Consider the following 9244-nt stretch of genomic DNA (forward strand, 5'->3'; position numbering starts at 1 on the left):
GTATAATTCGATCATATATCAGCCAACAACACGCGTGAACCGACTGTATCCAAACTGACGTGTCGTTTTCTTTCTTTTTTGACACGCAAAATCCGACAATTTAAACTGCTTTAAGATGTCGCGTGAAATGACGTTTTTAAAGATATTAAATATAAAAGAAAATATAGAGCAATAACATCATCTTAATGTAGGCTACTTCACATATAGGCTATATAAAGATGACATTAAAACGCCACAGTAATTCAATGACCTTTCTGATCCTGTCCGATCAATTTAGGCGGCGATTTCCAGTCAAGTTCATGTTCACTGCGCGTGCAGCTCATTTTATAGTAGAGGGAAAAAAATAAAAGAAAGAAAGCTAAAGAACTTACTGTGATTAAAATGTTTTTTTAAAAAAGGTTCTTATTAAATCATATATTTTCTCAGGCTGCTATACTTTAGCAGTTTTGTGTAGCTGTATCTATTAAAGCCAGACATAAGGCCTCTCTTCACAGAAAATAGCCTACTAAATGATGACAGGAAACAGTAATATGAAAGACATTAAAGAAGCAATCAAAGTGGAAAATAGCCTTGCACATGAAGGAACAGAGAAATATATTTACAAAATGGACTTACCTTTGAAAAAAAAAAAAAAAAAAGCCAAAGAAGAGAAGAGGGCTTGTGGTTGTGGTGTCTGGTGATTTTGGAGAGATTTGAGGAGCAGACGCTGTGAGACAGGGTGTCGGCTGGGCTGCTGTTGGAGGTGAAGGTCATGGGGTCAGCAGACAGACAGCAGTCAGGGCTTTAAACTGCAGAGCACATTGGATGTCATATGGAGGGCAGAAATTGGGTGGGTTAAATAAGGATTTACAATTCCATGAATAGCATCAAGATGCTTCAATCTCACTATTTGACATTTGTTGTGAAGAGAGTAAATGAGATTTTATTTTTTTCCATTACTGCAAGATTAAGATGAATTTTCTGCAAAATGTGCCCCGTTCGACACAATTTCTCTTTCTTTCTTTCTTTCTTTCTTTCTGCATTTCTTTCTTTCTTTCTGCATTTCTTTCTTTCTTTCTTTCTGCATTTCTTTCTTTCTGCATTTCTTTCTGCGTTTCTTCCTTTCTGCATTTCTTTCTGCGTTTCTTTCTATCTTTCTTTCTTTCTTTCTTTCTTTCTGCGTTTCTTTCTGCGTTTCTTTCTTTCTCTCTTTATGCATTTCTTTCTTTCTTCCTTTCTGCATTTCTATCTGCGTTTCTTCCTTTCTGCGTTTCTTTCTTTCTGCGTTTCTTTCTATCTTTCTTTCTTTCTTTCTTTCTGCGTTTCTTTCTTTCTTTCTGCGTTTCTTTCTATCTTTCTTTCTGCGTTTCTTCCTTTCTGCATTTCTTTCTGCGTTTCTCTTTCTTTCTGCATTTCTTTCTATCTGCGTTTCTTTCTTTCTATCTTTCTTTCTGCGTTTCTTTCTATCTTTCTTTCTTTCTTTCTTTCTGCGTTTCTTTCTATCTATCTTTCTTTCTTTCTTTCTTTCTTTCTGCGTTTCTTTCTTTCTTTCTATCTTTCTTTCTGCGTTTCTTTCTATCTTTCTTTCTTTCTTTCTGCGTTTCTTTCTTTCTTTCTTTCTTTCTTTCTGCGTTTCTTTCTTTCTTTCTTTCTTTCTTTATTTCTTTCTGTTTCTTTCTATCTTTCTTTCTGCGTTTCTTCCTTTCTGCATTTCTTTCTGCGTTTCTCTTTCTTTCTGCGATTCTTTCTTTCTTTCTGCGTTTCTTTCTTTCTTTCTGCGTTTCTTTCTTTCTTTCTGCGTTTCTTTCTATCTTTCTTTCTGCGTTTCTTTCTATCTTTCTTTCTGCGTTTCTTCCTTTCTGCATTTCTTTCTGCGTTTCTCTTTCTTTCTGCATTTCTTTCTATCTATCTTTCTTTCTTTCTGCGTTTCTTTCTTTCTATCTTTCTTTCTGCGTTTCTTTCTATCTTTCTTTCTTTCTTTCTGCGTTTCTTTCTATCTATCTTTCTTTCTTTCTTTCTTTCTTTCTGCGTTTCTTTCTTTCTTTCTATCTTTCTTTCTGCGTTTCTTTCTATCTTTCTTTCTTTCTTTCTGCGTTTCTTTCTTTCTTTCTTTCTTTCTGCGTTTCTTTCTTTCTATCTTTCTTTCTTTCTTTCTTTCTTTCTTTCTGTGTTTCTTTCTATCTTTCTTTCTGCGTTTCTTCCTTTCTGCATTTCTTTCTGCGTTTCTCTTTCTTTCTGCGATTCTTTCTTTCTTTCTTTCTTTCTTTCTTTCTTTCTGCGTTTCTTTCTATCTTTCTTTCTGCATTTCTTTCTGCGTTTCTTCCTTTCTGCATTTCTTTCTGCGTTTCTTTCTGCATTTCTTTCTTTCTTTCTGTTTCTTTCTTTCTGCGTTTCTTTCTGCATTTCTTTCTTCCTTTCTGTGTTTTTCTTTCTTTCTTTCTGCGTTTCTTTCTGCATTTCTTTCTGCGTTTCTTTTTCTTTCTTTCTGCATTTTTTCTTCTTTCTTTCTACATTTCTTTCTTTCTGCCTTTCTGTGTTTCTTTCTGCATCTTTCTTTCTGCATTTTTTTTCTTTTTCTTTGTTTCTTTCTGTTTCTTTCTTTCTGTTTCTTTCTTTCCTTCTTTCTTTCTTTCTTTCCTTCCTTCTTTCTTTCTTTCTTTCTGTTTCTGCGTTTCTTTCTGCGGTTCTTTCTGTGGTTCTTTCCGCGTTTCTGCGTTTATTTATGCGTTTCTTTCTTTCTGCGTTTATTTCTGCGTTTCTTTCTACGTTTCTGCATTTCTTTCTGCATTTCTTTCTTTCTGCATCTTTCTTTCTGCATTTCTGTTTCTTTCTGTTTCTTTCTTTCTGCATTTTTCTGTTTCTGTTCTGCGTTTCTTTCTGCATTTCTTTCTTTCTGCATTTCTTTTTGCATTTCTGCATTTCTTTCATGCATTTCTTTATTTGTGGAGTTAATTTAGAGTTTAAAGTGTTTATATTTTGCCCATTCACTGATTCTATTCCAGTAACTAGATAAAATATCAAATCTTGTCATTACCGTGATTTTCCAGAAGGTTCTGCTCCTTTCTGAATCTTAGAAAATAAATAATAGCACCTTTTCTATCAAAACCTGCCAAAAATCAGCATTAAATGCTAATAATAATTTTAAATCCAAATGACAGAGGATGTAAATTAAATGTATAATATAGATGAATGAGATGTTATTATTAGTATGTATTTGTGGTATATTTATAAATATCTGAAGGCCTTATTCTGGATATAATAAACTAGAGAGTTTATATTAGTTTAGACTGGACTACAGCATATCAGATGGTTGATTATCAATCAGAGCGTTATCAATGAATCATTTACACATGCATATGTGCAATTTTTAAGATTTGAATTTGTCAGTCTTTTTCAGATTTTAAAGGCTCTGTGTTGAACCCCAGTCATTTTCTCCAAAAACTCAAATAGAGGACCGTGGTTGCCATATCAACCGGCCACCTGACGTGTTACTGTGGCAACAGCAGTATTAGACAGAAACCGCTTATTAGATGTCCCATCTAAGGGTGAGAGGGAGGGGTGAAGGTGGAGGGGGTAGAGGGACATCTAGATTAAAAAAAGAATGAAACAAAGAATAATACTGGCCTCTAATGCTACTAGTCAAAGGAGGAAGGACTGATAACGGCTAGTTTCAAATTTTGTGGTGGATCTTAATTCCTTATAAGACCATAAACCCTTTCGCTGCAGTACTGCTCTCAAGACAGCGAAAGACCTGCTGACATGAAGAGGGGTGACATTTGTGTCCAAAGAAAGAGGCAAGAGTGAAGTGATGCTCAAGGGTCAGTGGTGTGACGTAGTAACAGATGCAGCGTCTGTCTGATGGGACTTTTGTACTGTAATACAAACAATGACATTTGTTCTGGTCACAAATCAACAGTCTGTGTCACACCCACAAATCATTATAATTATTTTTGATAACTGTGATAATTATAATATTGCTGAACGGTCAAATATAGACTTAATTATAAGGTTAGTATTTCTGACGAGAGCTCCAGTGTTGCAGTCTCTTGAGAGGTGATCATTGTATGCATAAACTTTCAATGAAAGAATTTTGAATTTTATTTAACTAAAAATATTTCTTTAATTCCAAGTTAATATTGACAATGTCAACTCATCCCACATCCCACAAAGGAAAAGTGTTAACAGTTATGCACGTTGACTACCGATGTATTGTGCATTGTCAATGCATTTTTACACAAAATTCAGGATGGCTCAATTGTTTTTTGATTGACAGCATCCCACACCTGCTGTTATGGATCTGAATTTATTTATCCCAAATATTTCTTATAAAAATGATACATTTGGTAGTGTTGTGATTCATTGCCATATCCTTTAATATCCTCATATTGCATAAAACCAAGTTTGTTTTTATTTAACAAAAGTATTCCATTATTTAATAAATATCTATGATTGACTACTTTTATTAGAATAATTTTATAATGATAAAAACACAAATTTGGACAAGAAAATCAATAACACACATAAATATCCTTATTTTAAACACACAAAGGCTAGTTAGTCATTAGAAAGTAGCAAAAATATTCCACTATTTAATAAATTACACTCTAAAAAAATGTTGCAATTGGGTTGTTTTGACCCAACAGTTGGGTTAAATATTTGACCCAACCTGAGTAGTTTTATTTAACTCAACTACTGATTAAAAATTACTATTGCTCGCCTAAAATGTACCCAAAATAGGTTGGAAATGAACATTTATTAATAAGTTTAATAGCCTAAATAATAATTAAATAATAAACATTAAATTGCTTATTAATAAATGTTCATCTTAGTGTTGCTTCTAGTAATTATGTGTCTGATTTTTAATTTCCAACCTATTTTGGGTTCATTTTAAGCCAGCCATATTGTAATTTTTAATCAATAGTTGAGTTAAATAAACCTTCCCAGCAGGTTAACCCAACCGCTGGGTTAAAACAACTCAATCAGTGGGTTTGTCAGTGGGTTTGTTTAACCCAGCTTGGGTTGTTTTTAACCCAGCATGGGGTTGTATATGATTGGTTACTATTTTATAAGAATAATTTTACAATGATAAAAAGCTAAATATGCATTAGATGAGGAAATTACGTGTAACTAGAATAATGCAAATAAATATCCTTATATTAAACACATAAAGGCATTAACATCTGTGATTTGTTACTAATTAGACAAGGAAATCAAATGTAAATGGAATATTACAAATAAATAATACTGCTAAAAACACATCCAGTGGTGTGTGTGCGTGTGTGTGTGTGTGTGTGTGTGGTTGTGAGGACCAAATGTCCCCACAAGAATAGTAATACCAGTCATTTTTGACATTGTGGGGACATTTGTTTGGTCTTGAGGAAAACGGCTTATAAATCATACTAAGCAATGATGTTTTTGGAAAATGTATAAATGCAGTAGGTTCTCTGTGAAGGGTAGGTTTAGGGGTAAAGATATATAGAGAATATGCAGTTTGTACAGTATAAAAATCATAGTCTATGGAATGTCCCCATAATGATAGGAATGTGTGTGTGTGTGTGTGTGTGTGTGTGTGTGTGTGTGTGTGTGTGTGTGTGTTTAGCATGTTGGGGTAATTAACCCACATTAGATTAATCTACGAGGGTGGCATTTGTATCACAATGAAAACAGTGACCCCCAGCACTGCCGTGGGGCTCACAGACATATAGAGGTCTGGCACCGGGCCAGACACACACGCGTGCATAAACAAACACATATGCATACGCACACATTCACACAAGCAGAAACGATCCGAGGGACAATGCATTCAGATCCATCCATCACAGCAAAGTAGTATGATTTCACCTCAAAATGTAAGATTTTTTTTTTTTCACTCCTACAAATGGGAAAACATAGTGTAAAACATTTCTTAAGGATAATGCATCAGTTGTAGTGCTTATAATACAGAATCTAGCAAATCTGGGCTAAACATTCCCACTTGGATTATCCTAATAATTTCCTTCCAAAAGATTCAAATCCACAGAAGGATTTGCCAGCTATTGAAACTTTACCCTGGATCAATAGCGACTGGATTTAGGGCCCTTGTGTTCTGTTATCCTCACAACCTCTGAAGATCCTGAACACAGGTATCACATTGGGAACATAAATGGGATTTCCCAGCAGACATGTATTATTCCAATTCCTTTTTTTTTTCCAGCTGAGAAATAGTGTTTATGCAAAGTGGCTCGCGCCGTGGCCCACATTCGTGAAAAACGACTCCCAGAAATGATAGCTGCTTCTGGGGTGTTGTATTGTTTTACAAATAAATATATATCCAGCATGAGTCATGATATTACAAATTTTCTTCAACAAGAAACGGGCCTTGCTGCAGCCTCCCACATTTATGTAAACCACCTTTGGCTTAACCATATAAATTTACACATTTTACAGACTAGTCCGTATGAATAATTTAGCTGAATTTTTGATATACCTGTTCCATATAAAAGATTTAAGCAAATCCTTCATTTAAAAGATGGTTATACAATAGAGCTCAACATATTCTGATCTCTAAGTTTAGAAGAGCTGTAATAATTAATAAAAAAAAATGTATAGGCCTATATTTTAATGCTACTTCTGCTTCTAGGTGCGAGGAATTCTGTCTTGCAGGTATATTTGACTTAATCTGCAAAATGTACATGCTATAACAGATTCTTCAGAACAATAATGTAATCACATTGAAAACAGTTTAGGTAAACAATACTGTTAGAATAGGAAAATCACATGTGTGTAATTTAATATGTAACATGTTTTGTCATTCTTAAACTTCAAAAGTCTGTAAAAAATATTTAGTTTTTAAGGCTAATAATGTTATTACTGTGATTTTTGTATAATAATTCATTTAAATAACCAAAAGCCTCTCATTTGGTTATTGTATTTTTATACATTTATTGTTTGGGCTTTATTTTAAAATCGATTCGATTATACTTTGCTGGTTTTGACATTCACATTAAATGCATTGTTCAGTGAGAGGAAAGAATGTTTTTTCCTATAAGCGGTTGAACTAGCTATCAAAGCAGCCATAAGGGGGCGCTGCAGAAGCACTCGCCTCTGTCACCACCTCATACTGGTCATATGCTGATCGAACATATTTGTATAGTTTGCCAGTCCTAGATAAATTTAAGTTGATTTATAATTGTGACTACATGAAAAATATATTTAGCCTACTTGGAAAACATTTTAATCATCACTCTGAGGATCGGTGAGCGTGTGGCAAAAATTAGCCTAGATGTTTTTTTGTTTTTTTACTTCAACTTAGGGGCTCCGCATATTTCATCTTTTTGCTCGCGTACGAAATAGCCTACATTTGCTTATATAAATAAGATGTAGTCTGTTTGTTTTACAGGATGTAGTCTAAGTTTGCATCATTGAGAAAAACAAGTAGGCTAAACCAGAAAAAATCAGCACAAACCCAAAATGTCTGTAAAGCAGTAGTGAGCGGTGTGTCCTGCAGATGGGTGCATGAATCAGAACTTGTTTTCAGCTGTTGGTCCATCTGTGGCTGATGAATTCTCCTCTTTTGTTCATAAAGGCTTTTCAAGGAAACGTCATTATATGGGCTTGAAAATGACTATGATTCTGCTGCTCTGTTGATGCATGTGTAGCCTATAAATGATAAAACTCTCCTGTTTTATAATGTTTTGAAAAAAGATTATTTCACCAAGATTTTGTGAGGGAACGATATTTTTAAATGTACAAACACACAGAGCTTATATTATATAGGCTATCCCCCTTATATGCAAACAGCCTAGGCTAATATTCACGCATCAAACTTTGACCATAACAAACTTAGAATATGACTGTGCGTGTGTGTGACCGGTGGTCAATAAAAAGTGTATATCCTACATTTTTGGCTCCTTATAAACAAAAAATAGGTCTATTAAAAATATTATCCATTGGCTTGATACGATATTTTTATGTAGTTATAAATGGCTATTTTTAAGGCAAGGTAAAAGTGTTCGCTTTGATTCTCCAGTTTGAAAATTTAAATTCATATTTAACTTAGAAAAGACCACAAAACACATTTCGTGCATATTAAGTAGCAAAGAAGTTAGATCAAATCTTGAAGTACTGCAGAGTCGGTTTTAATGACAAAACGGAAACGTTGACCATAACGGCTCAACAGCCATTCAAGCACGCGCGTGCACGGACACACACACATATACACACACACATACACACATATATTCACAAAGAACACAAAAGAATTATCATAACAAAAGACACAAGTAGAGTGAAAAACACTTCAACACTCGCTCCTTTCATGTAGAAGTTTTAATGGAAACAATTTTCTTCCTGCTCGTGCACAGATGAAACATATGCCATGTGCTACTGGTAAAATATTGATGCGAGTATTATTGAGATGTTGTTGTGTATATATGCCATGCTCCTTTTACTCGACCTTAAAGATGTTTTTCATATAAGTACACTATTTCAATGTTATACACTGAATTGTAAAACGCTGGACATTTTATTTCCTTTTTAAAATTTAATTTTCTTAATTTGTTTATAATAATAATTTTATTATCACTATTATTATTATTATTTATAATGTGTATTTTTATTTATAGGCTACAAAATCTTCAATATACACGATTTAAAATTGGTTCAGATGAGTTGTTATTTAACACAACGCTTTGATAGAGCCACTATACTGTACATTAATTATAATGAACACTGATAATCATTTATAGAATTTAAAAACATAAATATGAAATTTTATAAATGTAGGCCTATTTATCTTTGTCCATCCTCGAAAAACGACGACTGCTAAAATCAACCGCTCTGTTTTGATGCTCAAGTTTACAATTTTGCATTAATTATATTGAATATCGTATCCAGTTGCATTTCAACCCAATATTCAACTAATAAATCGATGTATTTTAAACCTAAATGCACTTTTTACAGTAGCGCTTCAAACTTTCCACCAGCCCTATTGATTGACAGAACCTTTTTAAAAAAGAAAAAATATGATTTCAGGATTTGCAGATCATGTATGATTATGATTATAACAAAACAATGCGGTTCATTTTCCATTGGTGGATAATCATCATTTGAGTAGCTAGCCTATTAAATGTTACAATAAAAGTTTTTTTTGTTTTTCTTGCTTCTCATCTCATGGCAACTTCGTTGTTTTATCCTCCTTTATTGTTTGTTGTTTATGTGCAGAGGTAAAATTGTCCTATAGTCTAATTCCATCACTTCCCCCCTCTCTCCTCCCTACATCTCCCTC

Source organism: Megalobrama amblycephala, linkage group LG19 (assembly GCF_018812025.1).
Source record: "Megalobrama amblycephala isolate DHTTF-2021 linkage group LG19, ASM1881202v1, whole genome shotgun sequence".
Taxonomy (NCBI): domain Eukaryota; kingdom Metazoa; phylum Chordata; class Actinopteri; order Cypriniformes; family Xenocyprididae; genus Megalobrama; species Megalobrama amblycephala.